The sequence below is a fragment of the Pipistrellus kuhlii genome, unplaced genomic scaffold (genome assembly GCF_014108245.1).
Source record: "Pipistrellus kuhlii isolate mPipKuh1 unplaced genomic scaffold, mPipKuh1.p scaffold_m20_p_17, whole genome shotgun sequence".
NCBI classification, from domain to species: domain Eukaryota; kingdom Metazoa; phylum Chordata; class Mammalia; order Chiroptera; family Vespertilionidae; genus Pipistrellus; species Pipistrellus kuhlii.
In genome coordinates this window covers 4,074,343-4,095,379 of record NW_023425482.1, presented here as the reverse complement: position 1 = coordinate 4,095,379, position 21,037 = coordinate 4,074,343, and the positions used below count along the sequence as shown (strand labels likewise).

The window sequence follows — 21,037 nt, the reverse complement described above, 5'->3', positions numbered from 1 at the left end:
GACTCATGTCGCGCCATAGAAACAGATCTCTGACATAACCCGAGGGCCTACTGTATAGTATATATTCTTCTTAACTGATTTCAGAGAGGAAGGGAGAGGGAGAGATAGAAACATTAATGATGAGAAAGAATCATTAATCAGTTGCCTCCTGCACATCCCACACTGGGGATCGAGTTTGAAACGTGGCACATGCCCTGACCAGGAATCAAACCGAGACCTCCTGGTTTATAGGTCAACACTCAACCACTGAGCCATACTGGCCAGATGAGTATTTTTTTTAAACCTATCTTGATATTTTAATTGGCTAACAAACCATTCTTACGAATAAACAATTTTCACTGTGGATTTTAAAGTACTGAACATTACTTGAGCCTCTCTTCTCTCTCTCCCTTTACCACCATTCCAAAAGCCCTTAATGCCTAGGAATTCTCTTAGCCCACAGGTCTTAAAACACTATGAGCCAAAGAATCATCTTTTTCAATCACAACCTTATGTAGAGCTAAAATTCTCACTCATAGAAACTAGACTGAATGGGTTAAGTTCACATTCAAACCACTGACTGACAATGGGGCCCAGAGCAGGAGAGGCACTTTAAATACACTGGTTGGCAAAACCACCACAATTACACCAGGATAGTGGCCACACCCAAGGAGCTACAGAACTGGAGACGATTTTGTCTCCCTACCCACCCCCTACGTCCCCGTGTGCTCAGGGCAAGGTTTTAAGAGACTAGTGCAGAACTATGGCTTTTTCTGGAAAGTAAAAACTTTTTAGGAAGTTCAAATACATGTACAGAGACAAGCTAAGTCCAGTGGAACTGCAAACACTCAATAGCAGAGCACCTAGTGCCTTTTGGATACCAGACTAAGCTATTTGAGGTAGCCATTTTTGTAAATCCAATACGCTGCATGAGAATATTCACAGCTTGGCTGGTGTGGCTCGGTGTATGAACGTTGACTAATGCAGTGTTTCCCAACCTTCTCTCATGATGAGAATCACCTGGTGGAGTTGTTAAAACACAGATTCCTGAATCCCAACTAAGAAGTGCTAAACTAGAATTTTTGGGAACATATAGGTAAAATTGTATACTTAACTAGTGCTCTAAGACAGATTTTATATACAGAGCACTAAGTTAGGTATGCAATTTTACCTATATGTTCTCAAAAATTCTAGTTTAGCACTTCTTAGTTGGGATTCAGGAATCTGTGTTTTAACAACTCCACCAGGTGATTCTCATCATGAGAGAAGGTTGGGAAACACTGGACTAATGAACCAAAGGCCATGGTTTCATTCCCAGTCAGGACACATGCCTGGGTTGCAGGCTCAATCCCCAGTGTGGGGCATCAAGGAAGCAGCCAATCAATGATTCTCTCTCATAATTGATGTTTCTATCTTCCTCTCCCTCTCTGGAATCAATAAATATATATTTTTTAAAATATTCATAGCAGTTTCCACACACACCATGGAACAGTAATCAGCAACAAAAAGGAAAGAGGTATTGATATGGCAACAACTCAAATAGATATCAAAGGATTAAGCTGAGCTATAAAGCCAACACCAAAACATTACATTTACATTTATTCCACTTATATGACATTCTCATATGATAAAATTATAGAAATTAAGGACAAATTAGTGGTGTCAGGTTAGATACAAGGGTGAGGAGATGAGCCAGAAGCAACAGGAGGCCTAGCCAAGTGGTTAAGTTAGTTGAAGCATCATCCCATACACCAAAAGGTGGCAGGCTCGAGTCCCACACACACACACACACACACACACACACACACACACACACCCTCAAGTGAGGATTAAAAAAGAAAGGGGGGAAAAGCAACGAGAGGTCTTCATGATGATGATGATGGATAAAGGGGCCTGGATATATGATAAAACCACACACACACAGCATGAGTGAAACTGGGGTGATAAAATATGATTCAGAGATTGTATCACTGTCCATATCATGATTGTGATGTTTACTATAGTTCAGAAAAATGTTACCACTGGAAGAAAATGGGCAAAGTAGACTAATCTCAATTTTTTTAAAGGGTCTAATATTAGCAACTTCATATGGTATTCACTTTATCATCACAACAATATCATAAGCTAGATAGCTTTATTATCCCACTTTACAGATGAGAAATCCGAAGCCCTGAGAGGGTGAGAAACTTAGCCAAGGTCCCACTTTAAATAGTATGGCCAGGATTCAAATCCAGGCTGGCTGGCTTCAAAACTACACTCACAACTACCCTCTCTCTTCAAACTGAAAATGTAAAATACGACCATGCATGCTGTTCTCAGTACAGCTTTGAAATTCTCTTTAAGCACAGCTGGTGTGGCTCAGTGGTTGATTGTCAACCAATGGACCAAGAGGTCACCATATCGATTCCCAGGTCAGGGCACATACCCAGGGTGCAGGCTCCATCCTCAGTAGGGGATGTGCAGGAGGCAGCCAAACGATGTTTCTGTCGCTCTACCCTTCTCCCTTCCTCTCTAAAATCAATAAAAACATATTTTTTTTAAAATCTCCTTAAAATGTAACCTTAGAGGACTTCAGTGGACACTGTTTAAAGACCACTAATCTACCCTCAAATGAATCACAAAGCTACAACAGACTGAATTCTATCTGCACATGAACCATAAAACATCCCTCCCTTACAATGTCCAGAGCCCATAATTGGAGTCTCAATCTGCTGTGGGAGTGGAGTCTGGACTATTATCCTTACCTTGATCAACTTCTAAGGAAACAAAAGTTGTGACGGTGTGTTTTTGTTTTGTCTTTGTTTTGTTTTGTTTTTATGAGGGAGTACGAGGTATTTTGGTTTCAGATGGGTGCTATTAAGTTTTCTTCATTTGATTTGAATGAGGAAGGCTCAAGGGAATAAAGCAACTAAGCAAACTTTAACAATAATGTGAAGCTGGAGGGAAAACAAATGCTCCTCATACAGCTCCTTTCTTCAATTCCATTGTTTTTCACTTCAGGACAAAAAAAAACAAAAAAAAACCCAGAAAATTAATGTTTTAAGACAATTCTCTTAATACACAGGAGTGGGGAACCTTTTTCCTGCCAAGGGCCATTTAGATATTTATAACATTATTCACTTAATGTAAATTTATATTGCTATGAAAAAAGCTCCTAGATTTATTGAATTTCAAGTCCTAACTGTGATTTCCTTATCAGGGCCACCAAGTGATTTATCTGGCCTTATACAGCCCATGGGCCACATGTTCCCCAACCCTGCCTTAACAGAAGAAAGTGCAAAGTGAATAGATGCAGAATGAACACAGAGAAGGAATGATGTGGCACAATTGCCACCACTTTCTCAGACAATTGTGCTGAGTTATCAAACACGAAAGTGCTTTGGCCAGTGTGGCTCACTGATCAGAGCATGGGTCCATGAACTGAAGGGTCACATGTTCGATTCCTGATCAAGGGCACATACCTGAGTTGCAGGTTCAATCTCCAGCCCCCCGTGTAGGAAGGTAACCAATTGATGTCTCTCTCTCACATACCGTAGATGTTTCTATCTCCTTCTCCCTTCCTCATTTCCACTTTAAAAAAAAAAAAAAAAAATCAATGAAAAGGATATCCTCCAGTGATTTAAAGAAAAAGAAAAAGAAAAAGAAAAAGAAAAAAAAAAAAGCCCACATACCACAAGCCCAGAGGAAATCTCCAGTCTAAAGTGAAGTTTCATGCTCATGCTACCAAATCCAGGGAGAAGACAGAAAATGGGCTTTTTAAATAAATAGCTATAAAGAAAAATAAATAAAATTGGGGGGGGGGGCAGGGGGGGGCCTGGAAATTCCTGAAAACTAGAGGATAAAAACATGAACTCAAAAAGGGGCTACAAGCTGATTGTGAAAACAGGCCTCACTCTGTTTAACAAAAGACAGGCTGGTACCAGTGTCCTGACTCCATAACATTAGGAAGGCAATCCAAATTTATTCTTTTTTTAAATTTATCTTTATTATTGAAAGTATTATAGATGTCCTCCCCCCTTTTTCCGCATTGAACCACTCCACCTTGCACCTGACACACACACACCCATAGGCCTTCACCACACTATTGTGAAATGCACAACTGTTAACCCTTTGCACTCCACTGTCCCCTCTCAGGGGACATCGGAATTCTAGCATATCACTCGGATGTCCCCTCTCAGGGGACATTGCAGTTTATTAGTGATTACGGGGAATTGAGTTAATTCAACGCACGTTTCCGCCGTTAGCGTCGAGTAGCTGGTAGCCAATGTCCAGAATGGTTTGGAGTGCAAAGGGTTAAGTTTGCAGGTTCCCTGACTCTCTAACTCACCCTCAATATAAAAGGCCACAATAAGGAACAGTTGTTTAGACATCACACTCTTGAAATCCTGATTAACAGGCATAAAATGGCTATTCCTGGGCTCTAAATCAGGAAACAAATGATCAATATCAGCTCTTAGCCATAATACTTTTAAAATTCCTATCACACTCTAAGGACAAAACTCAAAAGAAAACACGAATAGCCTTGTCAGTGTGGCTTGGTGATTGAGCATCGACCTATGAACAGAAGGTAAGGGTTCAATTCCCGGCAAGGGCATATGCATGGGTTGTGGTCTCAATCCTCAGTACAAGGAATGAAGAAAGTAGCAAATCAATAATTCTCTCATCATTGATGTTTCCCTCTCTCTCCCTTCCTCTCTCTAAAATCAATAAAAATATATTTAAGAAAAAAAGAAAGAAAACATGAATATGTTGTGATCTGTCCATCTTTAAAGTACACTGTTGGCCTCACCATTTTATGATCCGGGTCATGGGCCTTGGAAACACACAAGATAATAGAAATCAGAGCTAGGGCTATTTCACTTCATTAGTGTGAAGTGCCTACAGAACAACTGCTCATTTATTTGCAACCTCTGACAACACTCATCTGTTTTATTTCTTACAAAATGAATAACCGAAGGAGAATAGACTACAGGACACTGGATACCAGTCTGTCTTTTGTTAAGAGAATCGGACACAGCACCATGAAAATACTTTCCTCATTCTACATGTCTTATTCACAAAATCCATTAAAAATGCTCTACATTCCCCCCCCCCTTGAAAACCCAAGGCAAGACTTGTAGTGACATAGCTTAACAGAAGCAATATACCAACCACGCAGGGACACAGTCAGGAAATGAAAACCTACTGCCAGTGGGACACAACCGAAGCTTGAACTGAACTGGTTGTCCAACTCGAACACTCAACATAAAAAAAAGATGTAAAACCCTAAAGAATCTATACAAAACTATTAAAGCTAATAAATGAATACAGCACAGCAAGGTTACAGGATACAAGATAAACACACTAAAAAATCAGTTGTATTTCTATACACTAGCAATAAACAATCTAAAAAGGAAATTAAGAAAAAAATACACCATTTACAATAGCATAAAAAAGAATACGATATTTAGGAATAAGTTTAACCAAAGACATGCAAGACTTGCACACTGAAAACTACCAAAATAGGGCTGAAAAAAATTACAGAAGACCTAAGAAAATGGGAGAAATGCTGTGTTCATGGGTAGAAGACTTAGTATTAAGATAGCAATACTCCCCAAAGAGATCTACAGAATCAATGAGATCCCAACTGCCTTTTTTCCAAAACTGGACAAGTGATCTTAAATTCCATGTGGAATTGCCTTTAAATATCTTCTATACTACACCTTACATAACTATAAAAAATTTCCTAAAACTTTTTTAAAACAGACAACGAAGACATAGCTGAAGTATCCAGTACTTGTATGTTTCCATCTTTCTCCTAAAAGGGTGACTTTATAAGAATAGGCAGGAGGGGTTGGGGAAGTCTCAGATTATTAACGTACTTTAAAATTTTAACTTTATTTTATAATCTGTAACACCCTTCTAAATTCTAAAAGTTTAGAATTCTTCAATATCCAACATAAAACATTGTTTCACATTACTTTCCTTAAGAGCAGCTGAGAGAGAAGAGAGCTGCTGAAGTCCCATGCATTCCTCAGAAAGGGTCTGTACGCAGACTTACTCCAACTCTAGCTGTGAGCTCCAGCTCTGAGGCAGCAGCTCAAAAGATGCCAGAAACATACAGAGAGGAACTATATTGTCTGACATGAGGGCAAGGACTGGAGGGGCAGCTTTCTCACAGACAGAAGTCCTGGCTAATGGCATTGTTCCCTTGCTGAGCTCTGCCCCCTCCACCACAAAACCAGCAGGTGGTTGCCATATCTGAATGCCCATCAACACTATTTACCCTGCCCTGGTCATTCCCTGAGACACTCATTGCTCCACCCAACTTTCGGGCCCCACCCAAGCCTTTTCCAGTGGCTCATGCAGCTGTCTTGGCTCATGCTGCCAACATTCCTAAAACCTCTCAAACATGCAGCATCTGGCCTACATACCACCTCTTCCTAAGCCGCCCCAGGCCCAACACTAGCAGCAGCAAGCCTCAGTTCACAGCCTGGCCTCTCCAGGCGCTTCCAAGCCTAGAACAAGTGGCAGCCTTCTATGTATCACTTTGTAGCTCATGCCAGGTGGTCCCCAACAAAGCACAGGCAATGGCTGACCTTGGTCTGAAACTCCTGGGAAGCCCCTCCTGGGAAACCCCAAAGCCAGTGAACCAGTGGACTATAATGAAGCACCTCCACACGCAACACATTCAAGAGGCAGATTTACCGGGCAAAGATTTACCGGGCAACAGAGCCCTGCTGAAGTAAGTCCTGCTCTGTGGGGTTGGTCCCTGCAGAGCATATTCTCTATGTCAGGCCAATCCTCACAGCTCATCAGCTGGGGGTAAATCCCTCCCATGACATGCCAACAGTAATTAAGTCTAAACTACCAGAGGAGGGTGCACACAGCTCTCACAGGTGAGCAGGTACTCTGTGTCTCTGGTGCCTACAAGACACCTATTACATAAGACCACTCTACCGAATCTGGGAGACATAGCAGCTCTACCAAATACACAGAATCAAACACAGGGAGGAAGCCACAATGAAGAGACAAAGAAACATGTCCCAAATAAAAGAACAGAACAAAACTCCAGGGGGAAAAAAAAACAAGACAAAACAAAAAATTAAATTAAGATAAGCAATATACCAGAAGCAAAGTTCAAAACACTGGTTATCCAGCCATGTGGCTGGCTCAGTGGTCAAGCATCAACCCATATACCAAGAAGTTGCTGGTTTGATTTCCAGTCAGGGCACATGCCTGGGTTGTGGGCTCCATCCCCTATATGGGGTATGCAGGAGGCAGCGGATCTATGTTTACATTTTTCTCTTCTCTTTTCCTTTCTCTTTAAATCAACTTAAAATAAAACAAAACACAACACTAGTTATAAAGATGTTCAAATGAACTTAGGAGTAGAGTACAGGAACTTAATGTGAACTTCAAAAAAGAAATGGGAAACATAAAAATGGTGATGAAAAAGAACTAGTCAGAAATAAGAATTACATTATGCACATGTGTCAAACACAAGGCCCGCGGGCCAAATCCGTCCCGCCAGGCCTTGCAATGTGGCCCGCACCGCGCTGTCATCACTGCACTCCGCTGCTTTTCCATCATAATGACAGTTTATGACTGTTCAGTAAACCATTCGGACCGCGATTTAGGCTGGATTTTAGATTTTGGCCCCTTCTCTGATTGAGTTCGACACCCCTATACAGGAATCAACAGTAGAGTACAAGAAGCAGAGGATCAAAAGCAGCAAGAGAAAAACAGTTACCTACAAGGGAGCACCCATATGACTTTCAGCTGATTTCTCAACAGAAACTATGCAGGCCTGACAGGAGTGGCAAGAAATATTCAAAGTGATGAATAGCAAGAACCTACTATCAAGATTACTCTACTCAACAAAGCTATCATTCAGAATTGAAGGTCAACTAAAGAGCTTCACAGATAAGACAAAGCTAAAGGAGTTCATCAACAACAAACCAGTATTATATTAAATGCTGAAAGTATAATATTTCTTTAAGAAGAGCAAGGAAAAAAAGGTAAAGATAAAAATTATGAACAACAAATGAATCTAAAAATCAAGTGAATAAAAAATCTGATGAACAGAATGGACTGGTGAATATAATAGAATCAGGGACATAGAGAGTGAGTGGACTGAAAATTATTGAGGGAAAGAGGTGTGGGGGGTGCAAGAAGAGACTGGACAAAAATCATACACCTATGGATGAGGATGGGGGAGGGAATGGAAGGGGGGGATAAGGACAGAGGGTTTTGTGGGAACCTGGTAGAGGGGAGCTATGGGGGGTGAGGGAGAGAGAAAGAGGAACAATTGTAATTATCTGAACAATAAAGACTTATTTTTTTAAAAAACAAAAATAAAATTCCCACTACATAAAAAAAGAGAGGGATCTGCAAAAATGTTATTTTACTTTGAAGACAGTAGTAACTAAAAATAACATGCTTCTTTTAGGCAATATCCTTAAAAGGTACCTTCTTTTTGTTTTGCTTTTTATGTCTTAGGCTAGGGGTGTCGAACTCAATCAGAGAAGGGGCCAAAATCTAAAATCCAGCCTAAATCGCGGGCCGAATGGTTTACTGAACAGTCATAAACTGTCATTGTGATGGAAACGCAGCGGAGTGCAGTGATGACAGCGCGGTGCGGGCCACATTGCAAGGCCTGGCGGGACGGATTTGGCCCTCGGGCCTTGTGTTTGACACAAATTAGGCCTATACAAAAGTCTTAAAAGACCCCTGACCCTGCCTTCTGAAGATTTTAGGTTAACACGTTTGTCTTAAAAACTGTGAGGTTGCCGAAACCGGTTTGGCTCCGTGGTAGAGCGTCGGTCTGCGGACTGAAAGGTCCCAAGTTTGATTCCGGTCAAGGGCAAGTACATTGGTTGCAGGCACATCCCCGGTAGGGGGTGTGCAAGAGGCAGCTGGTTGATGTTTCTCTCTCATCCACGTTTCTAGCTCTCTCTCTCCCTTCCTCTCTGTAAAAAAAAAAAAAAAAATCAATAAAATATGTTTAAAAAAACAAAAAACAAAAAACTGTGGGGTGCCTTATTTTTAAAAACTGCCAGCCACACACCCCTTTCTCAACAATATTGTCACAACATCCAAGTTATACTTTATAAATACAGCCTTGATGTGCTACACACGTGCAAAAATTATACAAAGTGGTAAACAACTTTGCCTTATAAGTATATATTTAGTAATCACTTAATTACATTATTTTATTTTTGTGAAATGAGAACTGATTGACCAAACCTTTCAAGCAGACCCACCAGACAATAAATATTACCATATGTTAAATTCACAGTACATTTGGGCATAAACACTTCAATTACAGCTTCAGCTTTGTGTTTAGAATGAAAAACCTTTTCTGTTTGTGTTTTTGCTACATATCCCTTGCCCTAGATTACATTTTAAAAACTGCCTATTACAGATAAAGCACCTTTCCAGGTACACTTCAGAGAAACAGGCGTATTTATGCACACAAATGTCCATATGATGCCTGCGCCACGCTCCCAGCACATGCCACTGCATGTGTGGCCACACACCTAGGTCCCAGCATAAACAAGCTGCCCCCAAACACCACACAGCGCCACCTGCCTATTTTTTGTTGTTTTACTTTGAAATAGTTACTGCCTCATAAGACATTTAATGCAAAGGCATTAAAAAAAAAATACCCCAGTACACTATGCAGTATTAAATCACAATTACCTTTTTTTTTTTACCAATTAAAACTACCCAGAATATACATTTTTTTAAATATATTTTTATTGATTTTGTACAGAGAGGAAGGGAGAGAGATAGAGAGTTAGAAACATCGATGAGAGAGAGTCATCGATCAGCTGCCTCCTGCACACCCCCCACCGGGGATATGCCCGCAACCAAGGTACATGCCCTTGACCGGAATCGAACCCGGGACCCTTCAGTCCCCAAGCCAACGCTCTATCCATTGAGCCAAACCGGTCTCGGCCAGAATATACATTTTTAAACGGAAAAAAAATCCTACAGAACTGAATTCTGAAATGACATTATGATTTAAATACTATGACAAAATAGATAATTCCTTATAAAATTAATTCATTACACAAAGTTGCCAGACATTTTCATATGCATATTCACTGCAGAGTGCAAATGAACACAATTCAACATTACACACTTAGCTAAAGTAGCTGTGCCTCCACATAAGAAACTCTCAAATTTCTGGCACAAAAGGTTGGGCAGTTTTAACTTTTACCAGGAAACCAATTTCACAATCCATTTACTTTTTTTTTCTGGCCATTCCCATTAAAAAAAGAAGAAAGTAACATCCTTCTGCTGTCATAGCCTCAAAGAGTCAGCATCGCCTCTGTTTGAAGAAATCCACTCCACTCAATTCTTCCTTCAGACACGTATTCACAGTACATGGGGTTGTATTTGTAGCCCTTGCCATAGCCCAGGTCCTTTATGAGCCAGGTCAGCACGTTCCTCAGATGCAGCGGGACATGGAGGCGGACAGAGGTTCCACAGGCAGGCTTTGACGTTGTTGTAGGCGCTGTAGACCTCAGTAGACTTTGGGACTCTTGCAAAATAGACTGCACACTGGGCCAAAAGCACCTCATATTCGAGCATTGCTATGAAGTGATAGCCCTGGTAAGCACCCACTGCTTGTGGTAATGCAGATGGGCCTGCCAGACCTGTGTCTTCACTGGCAAACCTCACCAGCCTCCTTGCCACATTCAGCAGGTCCTCGCCTCCTTAGAACATGTGTGCCAACCAGTAGAGGGAGGAGCTCGGTTCTGATCCCCACATCAACTTACGAATAGCAGAGATGTGGTTATAGTACTCTTCTCCTGCTCAGTCATAAAAAATGTGAGACTTCTGGAGGCCTTCCTTCACATCATTCTCAGTGATCAGAACTCTACTGGGAGAATAGGCTTGCCCACTCTTCTTACAAAACAACTTCCTGGAGCTTAACCTGGCCAGCACAGCCAGTCTAATTTGGACTCCCCAGCAAAGTCAACCAGGGTCGCTACACTGGCTGCAGCATGAGCCTCTCCACCCCCACAACCACCAGAGCTGCTCCGCCTGGGGCTCTGCTCAGAGTGGGGGGTAGGTGTGGGGGGCGGGAGGGGGGACCAGTGCCTGGAGGGGCCTCGGAGCGCCAGCTGGTATTTTTTTTCTTTTCTTTTTTTTAATATAATAAATCTTTATTGTTCAGATTATTACACATGTTCCTCCCTCCCCCCCCCCAATAGCTCCCCTCCACCTGATTCCCCACCCCACTCTATGCCCTTATCCCCTGCAACTGTCTTCATCCATAGGTGTAAAATTTTTGTCCAATCTCTTCCCTAAGACCCCCTCCCCCGTGAGAATTGTCAGTCCACTCCCTTTTTATAATCCCTGATTCTAATATATTCACCAGTCCATTCTGTTATTCAGATTTTTTTATTTACTTGATTTTTAAATTCACTTGTTGGTAGGTATGTATTTTATGTCTTTTTGTTGTTCATAGTTTTTACATTTACCTTTTTCTTCTTCCTCTTCTTAAAGAATACCTTTCAGCATTTCATGTAATCCTGGTTTGGTGGTGATGAACTCCTTTAGTTTTGGCGTATCTGTGAAGCTCTTTAGCTGACCTTCAAAACTGAATGATAGCTTTGCTGGGTAGAGTAATCTTGGCTGTAGGTTCTTGCTATTCATCACTTTGAATATTTCTTGCCACACCCCTCAGGCCTGCATAGTTTCTGTTGAAAAATCAGCTGACAGTCATATGAGTGCTCCCTTGTAGGTAACTGTTTTTCTCTTGCTGCTTTCAAGATTCTTTGTCTTTTGCCCTTTGCATTTTAATTATGTATCTTGGTGTGGTCCTCTGAATTCCTCGTTTGGGGTTCTGTGTGCTTCCTGTACTTGTAAGTCTATTTCTTTCACCAGGTAGGGAAAGTTTTCTGTCATTATTTCTTTCAATAGGCCTTCAATATCCTGCTCCCTATCTTCTTCTGGCACCCCAAAAATCCAGATGTTGGTACGCTTAAAGCCGTCCCAGAGGCTCCTTACACTATCCTTACACTTTTGGATTCTTCTTTCTGCCTCTCTGGTTGGGTGTTTTTTGTTTCCTCATACTCCAGATCTTTGGTTTGACTCTTGAGGTGCATTGATCTACAGTTGAGTTTCTGAATATTCTTTTCTTTTCTTTTTTTAAAATATATTTTATTGATTTTTTACAGAGAGGAAGAGAGAGGGATAGAGTTAGAAACATCAATGAGAGAGAATCATCGATCAGCTGCCTCTTGCACACCTCCTACTAGGGATGTGCCCGCAACCAAGGTATAATACCTTGCCCGGAATCGAACCCACCTTTCAGTCCGCAGGCCGACACTCTATCCATTGAGCCAAACCGGTTTCAGCAAGTTTCTAAATATTCTTTATTTCAGACAGTGTATGCTTAATTTCTGACTGGTCCTTTTACTATATATATATATATTCTCATTAAGGTCCTTGAAGGCTCAAGTTTCTCAGCGGTTTTTAGAAGTTTCTTGAGTAACCTTATAAATGTGCTTCTGAACTCTGTGTCATCCATCTCTCCCATTCGTGACATGCTTCCGTGTCTCACATTTTGGTTGCCTCCCTGTGTTAGAGTGGCTTTGTGTGGTAGGTGACCTATAGGAGCCAGTATCTCAGTTTCCCCAATCACCCCAGGTGGTTGCTCTTGGTACACCCCTTTGTGGGCTGAGTGCAAAGTCTTGGTGTAGTTAACCCTTAATTGCTGTTGGTACACTGGGAGAAATTGACCTCCAGACCAATTGGCTGTGAGGATCCGCTATGTCTATAATGGAAGAACTGCTGCACTGGAGACATGCTTATGGTGCAGGCCTTGTTTCAGTGGGGCTTTGGTGCTCACTGAGTCTACCTCCCGAATGTGTCACCTATGGATGTGAAGAGTTGAAATCTGCTGTCTCACACTGATCATTAGATACACTGGCTTCTGTATCTCCAATGGGGTACAGTTCAGCTACTGCCTGAGGCCACCGGGAAGGAGCTACAGCAAGAACCACAGTCCTCTCCTCCCTGCTTGGAGCTTGGAGGCTTTGGAGCTGTCTGCACCAGGTTGCAAGTTTGCTAGGTTAAATTGCAATAGAGAAGGCCATTCATATGCAAAAGCCACTGCTTAGAGCTTGAGTGTGTTTGTAGATTGTGCGGGGCGGAGTCTCTGGGCTTCACTAGGCTAGGAGGTGGCAAACAGCAATGGCTGCCAGTCAGCCTTCTCTGCCTCTCTGACCACGTCCCCACGTCTCATACCCCAGCACATCAATAATTATTCTTGTGCAGAGCTCTGCAAACAAGTCACCCTCACTTTCCGACCCAATGACAGACGGTCTAGCTTCTCCCCAGAAAATGGATTTCAGAGAGATTGGGAGACCTGAGGCTGCAGCCCCCTAACCCCCAACTGCCAGGGCTTTATGGGGGACCTCAAGGCATGTCCTCCATCTAACAGGGCTTGACAGAGGACATCAGGCCGTGCCCTCTGCCCCAGCAACAGACCAGGGCACCTCAGGCAATGCCCCCCACCATGGAGCCAGGAGGAAGATTTTCATATATATGTTACTAATTTTCTTTCATCTCTGACACTTTTATTAAAGGGCAAATAGCAATATTAAAATATTTCCTCTAATTAATTCCCTTTTAATGTGCATGAATTTCGTGTGCACCAGGCCACTAGTCTATATTTATTTTTTTTTAAAAAAACAACTAAGTGACTGTTGTTACCGGGGTTGACTTGTCATTATGACACACACTGACCACCAGGGTTCATATGCTCAATGCAGGATGGTCAGTGTGCTCCCAAAGCCATCCTCCCACAGTCCCTCCCCCAGGCGGGCTGGCTGCCCTGATCAGCTCAGATCGAGACTGGGCGAGATGGTCCTGATATGCCTTAATCACCGGCTAGGCTGAGGAACCCCACGTGTGCACAGACTTATTATTATAAGCCTCTAATCCTATATAATACAAGCCTAACATGCTAAGTGTATGACCATTCGCTATGACACGCACTGACCACCAGAGGGCAGATGCTCCAACCAGTAGGTTAGCTTGCTGCTGGGCTCCAGCTGGTAAGGACTGGGCCAGATGGGCCAGACCCGCCCTGGAGTCTTCCCGAAGTCTCTCCCCAGCCCCAATGGTGCACAGGTGGGGTCCCTCAACCTGGCCTGCGCCCTCTCGAAATCTGAGACTCCTCAGGGAATGTTGGAGAGCCACGCCAAGGGATCCCATTGGTATACAAATCTGTGTACCAGGCCTGATCCCTAAAGGCCAGGCCAAGGGGCCCCATTGGTATGCAAATCTGTGCACAGGCCTCCAGTGTTATCATAACAACTTAATTATCTCCACTTCCAACTACACACACACACCAACCCATTCCCCACACAGCTGAGAAGTGGCTGCTAGTGTTGGTTTTTACTGTGGGTGCATACCACTAAGTTATTTCACAACCCATTAATGTTGCAACCCCCTAATGAAAAGCTAGGGGAACTTAGACTTTGAATGATGCTGTCCTGAGCTGCCTTCATTCTTCCAATTTCATTCTTCCAATTTCTTGAGAACATCACATTTCAATCTTAGGAGTCTCGCTATGCCTACTTGGGCAAGTTCCTATTCATCCTTCAATATCACACTCAGATGCTAACTTTCTTCCTTAGAGTGGACATATTTTATATTATGTCACCACCACACTCAAGAAACCTTTCCCACACACCCCTCCCAACTCTATAGTACAACCACTTGTCTCCCCACTCAGTATAAGAGCTTTTGTCTCAGAGCCAAACACTGTGTTCTGCTCACATGGTACACAAGCACATATAAGACATACTAGTGACCCAGACCCACGCGAAATCTCATGAGACCCAGAACCCCAGACCCCAACACGTGCGGGTCTCTCCCAGAGTCTCGCTGTACCACAGAACCCATAGTCAAGTCCCCACCTCCCCCCTGACCGCCCCCAGCGCACCTCGCTGCACATGCAGCCTCCTGGTGACCTGATGGCAGTGACCTTTATATATGTTCTAATAGCCTATACACGCAATATCATTCTTAGTCTATAGAAAAAAAAGTTACTGGATGGTGAAGGCTGGGGGGGAGGGGTGGTATTAGAACAATCTACTTATCAATAGTAGATCAGGGCTCGACAATGGGCATTCATATGGAAATCTATGAACAATCAGTTCCTAATTTCACATGGTACACAAAAATCAATTTGGGACAGATTAAAGGCTTAAATATAAATGGCAAAGTACAAAATTCTAAGAAGGCATATTAAATATGTTTATGTCCCTGGCATAGGGGAGTCCTAAATAAGGCATAATGGGTTAAGATTGACAGTTTAGAAGACATTGTCCTGGAGAACCTAGTATAATTCCCTTCTAAATAAAAGGATTCAATCTCCAATTATCAAATGCAACTGCATTTTGCCATTTCTCTCAAAGGTAAATCACAATAGAACAGTATTTTAATGCACAACATATGTTATTTAATGCAAGGATAGCACAGCCGGCATGGCTCAGTGATTGAATGTTGACCTATAAACCAGTGTAGGGTGTTCAGGAGGCAGCCAATCAATGAATGATTCTCTCTCATCACTTATGTTTCTATCTCTCTTTCCCCTCTCCCTTCCTCTCTGAAATCAAGAAAAAAATTTTTAAGTATATGCACAATAAAATTCTTACCTTTCCTACTCAACACTGAAGATTCAATATGTCCCACTGTTATTGGTAAACAGTTTTTTGAAAGATACAGCATTTAGATGTAAATAATTCTAAGTATAAGTCTTAAGCACAAATATATATGACCTCTAAATCTCTAAAAATATAAAAATTTTAAAGTTAATAACATTAAGTTAATAGTTTTACTTCAAAGAATATGAAATCTAATATACTCTTTTAGTGCTAAAAACTGCACCAGCCCTACCCTACCTGGTCTGGCTCAGTGGATGGAGCATCAGCCTTTAGACTGAATGGTCCTGGATTCGGTTCCGGCCAAGGGCATGTACCCCAGTTGCAGGCTGCTCCCCAACCCATGCCCTGGTCAGGGCTCCTGGCAGGAGGCAACCAATTGATGTGTTTCTCTCACATCGATATTTTCTTTTTCCCTCACTCTAAAAATCAATGGAAAAATATCCTTGGGTGAGAACAAATTTAAATCAAGAAGAGAAGAGGAGGATCCAAGATGGCTGCACAGGTAAACACCTAACCACAGCCTCACACAACAATTTCAATAAAATACAACTAAAATACAAAATTGACATTACCCAGAACTACAGGAAAGTCGACTGACTGGAAATTCTACAACAAGAAGGAAAGAGAAAACCAAAAGGAAAATCAGAGGAGCTGTAAAAGCCTAAGGTACAGAGACACGCTATGCGCGCAAAGACGATGGAGCCAGTGAAAAGGGGGAGGCCGAGTACCTGGCTGGTGTTCCCTAGCAGGAAGAAGATAAAAGTTCAGAGTTGTGCCGAACCCCAGACCCGACAGTGCTGAATCCCAGGTCTAGGCCAGACCCTGGGAACCCAGGCTCATACGGAGGGAGCCTGGGCTGTGAGGCGGCACCCCGGGGGAGCGGCAAAAGGCAAAGCCCCCGGAGGCACACACATTGCGTGCAGAGGACAGACTGTTGACTCTGCTGCTAGATTGCCCTAGCGGAAAGGAGACAAAAGCTCCAGACTGTGCTGAGCCACAATTCCGACTGCTCTGAACCCCAGTTCTAGGCCAGAACCCGGGGACCCAAGCTCATACAGAGGGAGCCTGGGCTGTAAGGCGAAAACCCGGGGGAGTGGCGAAAGGAGGTCCCGAAGACGCACGCAGAGAATGGACAGCTGGCTGTGCCGCGGGGATTGACCTAGTGGGAAGGAAACAAAAGCTCCAGACTGCTCTGAACCCCAGTTCCGGACTCATTGGGGGAGAGCCTAGACTGTCTGGTAATAGGCAAAACTCGAGGGCATCTTTCTCTCAGAGGTGCTTGCAGCGAGTACTAAAGGACCCTAAGGAACACTGAGACTTAGGAGCCAAATAGGGCGTGGCTGACAGAAGCCAAAGCTGTAGGCTCCACCAGGAAACTGTGCCCATCCAAGCTGAACAGAGACTTTTAAGGCTACCAACTCAGGGAAGCTGCGAAAATGCTGAGACAAGAAAATAGATCACAAACAAAAGAAATGGAGGACAAAAAGCGTCTGGATATAGAGTTAAAATCTACACTTATAAGGTTTTTCAAGAATTTCCTACAAAAAATCGATAAGACCTATGAGGATATGAAAAGGGATAAACTAGAATTAATAAGGAATCAACAAGAAATGATAAGGTATCAACAAGAAATGATAAGGGATCAACAAGAATTGATAAGGGATCTACAAGAAATAAAGAATACATTGTCTGAAATAAAAAAAAATATTATACAGAGTTCTAAAAACAGAATGGAAGATCGCAAGAATCAAGTGAAAGATTTGGAACATAAAGAACCAGAAGACACTCCTCCACAGAAGCTAGAAGGCAAGAGAATCCAGAAAATTGAAGATAATGTAAGAAACCTCTGGGACAACCTCAAGCAAACCAACATCAGAATTATGGGGGTCCCAGAAGATGAGAGAGAGCAAGATATCAAAAACATACTAAAAGAAATAGTGACAGAAAACTTCCCCCACCTGGTGAAAGAATTAGACTTACAAGTCCAGAAAGTGCACAGAACTCCAAACAAAAGGAATCCAAAGAGGACCACACCAAGATAAATCATAATTAAAATTCCAAGAGCAAAAGACAAAGAGAAAATATTAAAAGCAGCAAGAGCAAAGAAGGTAGTTACCTATAAAGGAGCACCTATACGATTGTCAGCTGACTTCTCAACGGAAACCATGCAGGCCAGACGGGAATGGCAAGAAATATTCAAGGTGATAAATAGTAAGAATCTACAGCCAAAGATAATCTATCCAGCAAAGCTATCACTCAGAATCGAAGGTCAGATAAAGAGCTTCACTAATAAAAAAAAAGCTAAAGGAGTTCATCACCACCAAACCAGAATTATATGAATTGCTGAAGGGGGTTCTTTCAGAAGAGAAAGTAAATAAAGATAAAAATTATGAACAACAAATACGTAACTATCAACAAGTTAATCTAAAAACCAAGGAAATTAAAAAAAAAAAATCTGATGACCAATATGAACTGTTGAATATAATAGAATCAGAGGTATGGAAGGGGAGTGAACTGATGATTCTTGGGGAAAAGGGGAGAGGGGGGTGTGGGAAGAGAATGAACATAAACTGTGCACCTATGGATGAGGACAATGGGGGGGGGGGGGGAAGGGCAGAGGGTGGGGAACATTTGTAATAATATGAACAATAAAGATTTAAAAAAAAGAAAAGAAAAGAAAAGAAAAGATAAACTGCACCAGACCTGACCAGGGAGGCTCAGTTGGTTAGAGCACTGTCCTGATACACCAAGATTTTGGTTCAATCCCTGGGCAGGCAGGACACATACAAGAAGCAACCAATGCATAAGTAAGTGGAACAACAAACCTATGTTATCTATCTCTCTTTTCCTCTCCCTCCCTCTTTCCACCCCTCTCTCCCAAATAAATCAATAAATAATAAACTGCCAAAACCGGTTTGGCTCAGTGGTAGAGCGTCGGTCTGTGGACTGAAAGGTCCCGGGTTTGATTCCAGTCAAGGGCGGCTGGTCGATGTTTCTCTCTCATCGACGTTTCTGGCTCTCTATCTCTCTCCCTTCCTCTCTGTAAAAAAATCAATTAAAAAAATTATAAATAAATAAATAAATAAATAAATAAATAAAAACTGCACCTAAGGGGGGAAAAAAACAAGTGACAAAATTCTCCATGTAAAAAAGTGACTTAGAGAAGTGAATGAGAAAATCTATCTAAAATGCAATTCAATATTCAAGGTAAATTCAAGAAACATATAGGAAAGAGCCTCAGTAACCAGTGTTATATGATCACCTAATCAATAAAGAAATGCTTTTTCTATTCTGCACCTACACAGTTCAAACACACCAGAGGTGTTCTAAACAATTCTCTGTAAACCTTAGACTACTGTAAAATGTTTCATTCCAAATTACCACATATGGACCTAGTTGTAAACTAAATGCTAATAACAATTGAGATCTAGAGCAGTGATTTTCATACCGTGGCACACTGGTATGGTATGCCTAAGAATTTTTAAAACATGCAATACCTGAATATTTATTCAGGGGCACTGACCTTTTTTCCCTTAGATCAGCAATTTTCAATTGGTGTGCCACAAGAGGCTCACTGGTGTGTCGCCAACAATTCTTAAAATATGTAATACGTAACTATTTAGTCAGGGGCACTGAATTATTTTCCCTTAGATTGTCAAATAAAACAATGACAACAAACAGCCAACACAATAATAGTGGTTCAGTGTGAATGAAACAAAATTATACCTATTTTTTGTCATATCAGTAAAAAATATATTATTTGGTGTGCCACAGAATTTTAGTAGTAATTAGTTTATGAGATGAAAAAGGGCTGAATTGCTGGTTTAGGCTATATGACTAGCCTCCAGAAGAATAGGCTCCATGTCCACATGCACAGCTTTCTGAACACATTAACACATCAAATGTCATTTTATTCTTCCTTGATTAGGAAATTGAGCCACAGTCCAACATTTTAACTCTGTAATCTATGATTTTACTCTCACACAGTTTGACTAAGTCTCTGGTCGGCAAACTACGGCTCGCAAACATGTGGCTCTTAGGCCCCTTGAGTGTGGCTCTTCCACAAAATACCATGGCCTGGGCAAGTCTATTTGGAAGACGGGGAATTAGGAGAAGTTTAGTTTTAAAAATTTGGCTCTTAAAAGAAATTTCAATCATTGTACTGTTGATATTTGGCTCTGTTGACTAATGAGTTTACCGACCACTGGACTAAGAGTAAGAGCCACAGAAAGAATCACTTAATAATAGGATTAGTCTAAAATATAAAACCACTCTTTGTTTCCAGTCTTGTTTCCTTTTTTAAAAATATATTTTTATTGATTTCAGAGAGAAAGGGAGAGGCAGTGAAAGATAGAAACATCAGCGATGAGAGAGAATCATTGATTGGCTGCCTCCTATATACCCCTGCATGTGCCCTTGACCAAAATTGAACCTGGGACCCTTCAGTCCTCAGGCCAACACTCGGTTGTTACTGTGAGGATGTCCTGACCAATTTGCATAGATGTTATTAGTATAGATGTTAGAATAAAATGTCAATGTTTCCATGGGGGAGGGATAAATTATAACAACTAGAAAAAAGAACCGCTGGAAAATGTTAAGCACAAATAAAATTTAGAGTCCAAAAAAGTCTGACCCAGTCATGTGGACAAAGACCTCCAAAGGGCTGCAGAAGGAAAAAACATGAGGTTGAGAGGTGAGGAGTACTAAGAGATGCTACTGGCACGTCTACCAGATTTGCCAGAGCAGAAAATGAATCGCTATGGTACCAATAATAGGCATATTTGTGATAGTGTGGCAATTTGTATACTTGTATAAATCTTAGTGTGGCTATGTAAGTTGAAATAAAAGGGAGAGTTTAAATCATAGTTTTTGAAAAATTGGTTGGTGCAAGTACAGTGTGCCTACAATTAATTGATCACAGCCAGATACGGTGTTCTTTGTTCCTTCTCCACTCCCAAACCTTTACTTAACTAGCCTAAAACAAAACAAAAAAAAAGTTTTCTACGCTATGCATATTAAAATCCTATTGGGAAGTAGTCCTAAAATATTTAAATGAATTTTTATCTGAAGAGACCAAAGAAATTATTGGAACAGGCTCTATTACACATACTAATTTTTTAAATTTTGAGAAAGACAATGTCAAAATATTTTATGCCACCCAGTAACAAATGTAAATTATAAAAAAATCAAATCTTCAAAAACAGAATTATTTCAACGATGTGCAAAACCTGATCCTAAAAAATTAAAAAGGCCCTAAATAATTAAACAGAGGCCTCATGCATCTATGTAACTTAGTATTGCCATAGTGTCCCAAGTGCCAGCCAATTATAGCCACTCAGAAAGCTGCTTTCCCCTATTTTCTTTGCAAAAAGCTTTCCTAA

At 41.6% G+C, this 21,037-nt stretch overlaps 1 protein-coding gene and 1 pseudogene across 5 annotated transcripts in view; both read right to left on the bottom strand.

Annotated features, from left to right (window-relative positions):
* The window catches only part of ANKRD11 (ankyrin repeat domain containing 11), a 265,234-nt gene that overhangs the window by 178,135 nt on the left and 66,062 nt on the right, over positions 1-21,037 (bottom strand). The window lies entirely within an intron of this gene.
* Positions 9,918-14,585, bottom strand: LOC123652511 (annotated as a pseudogene).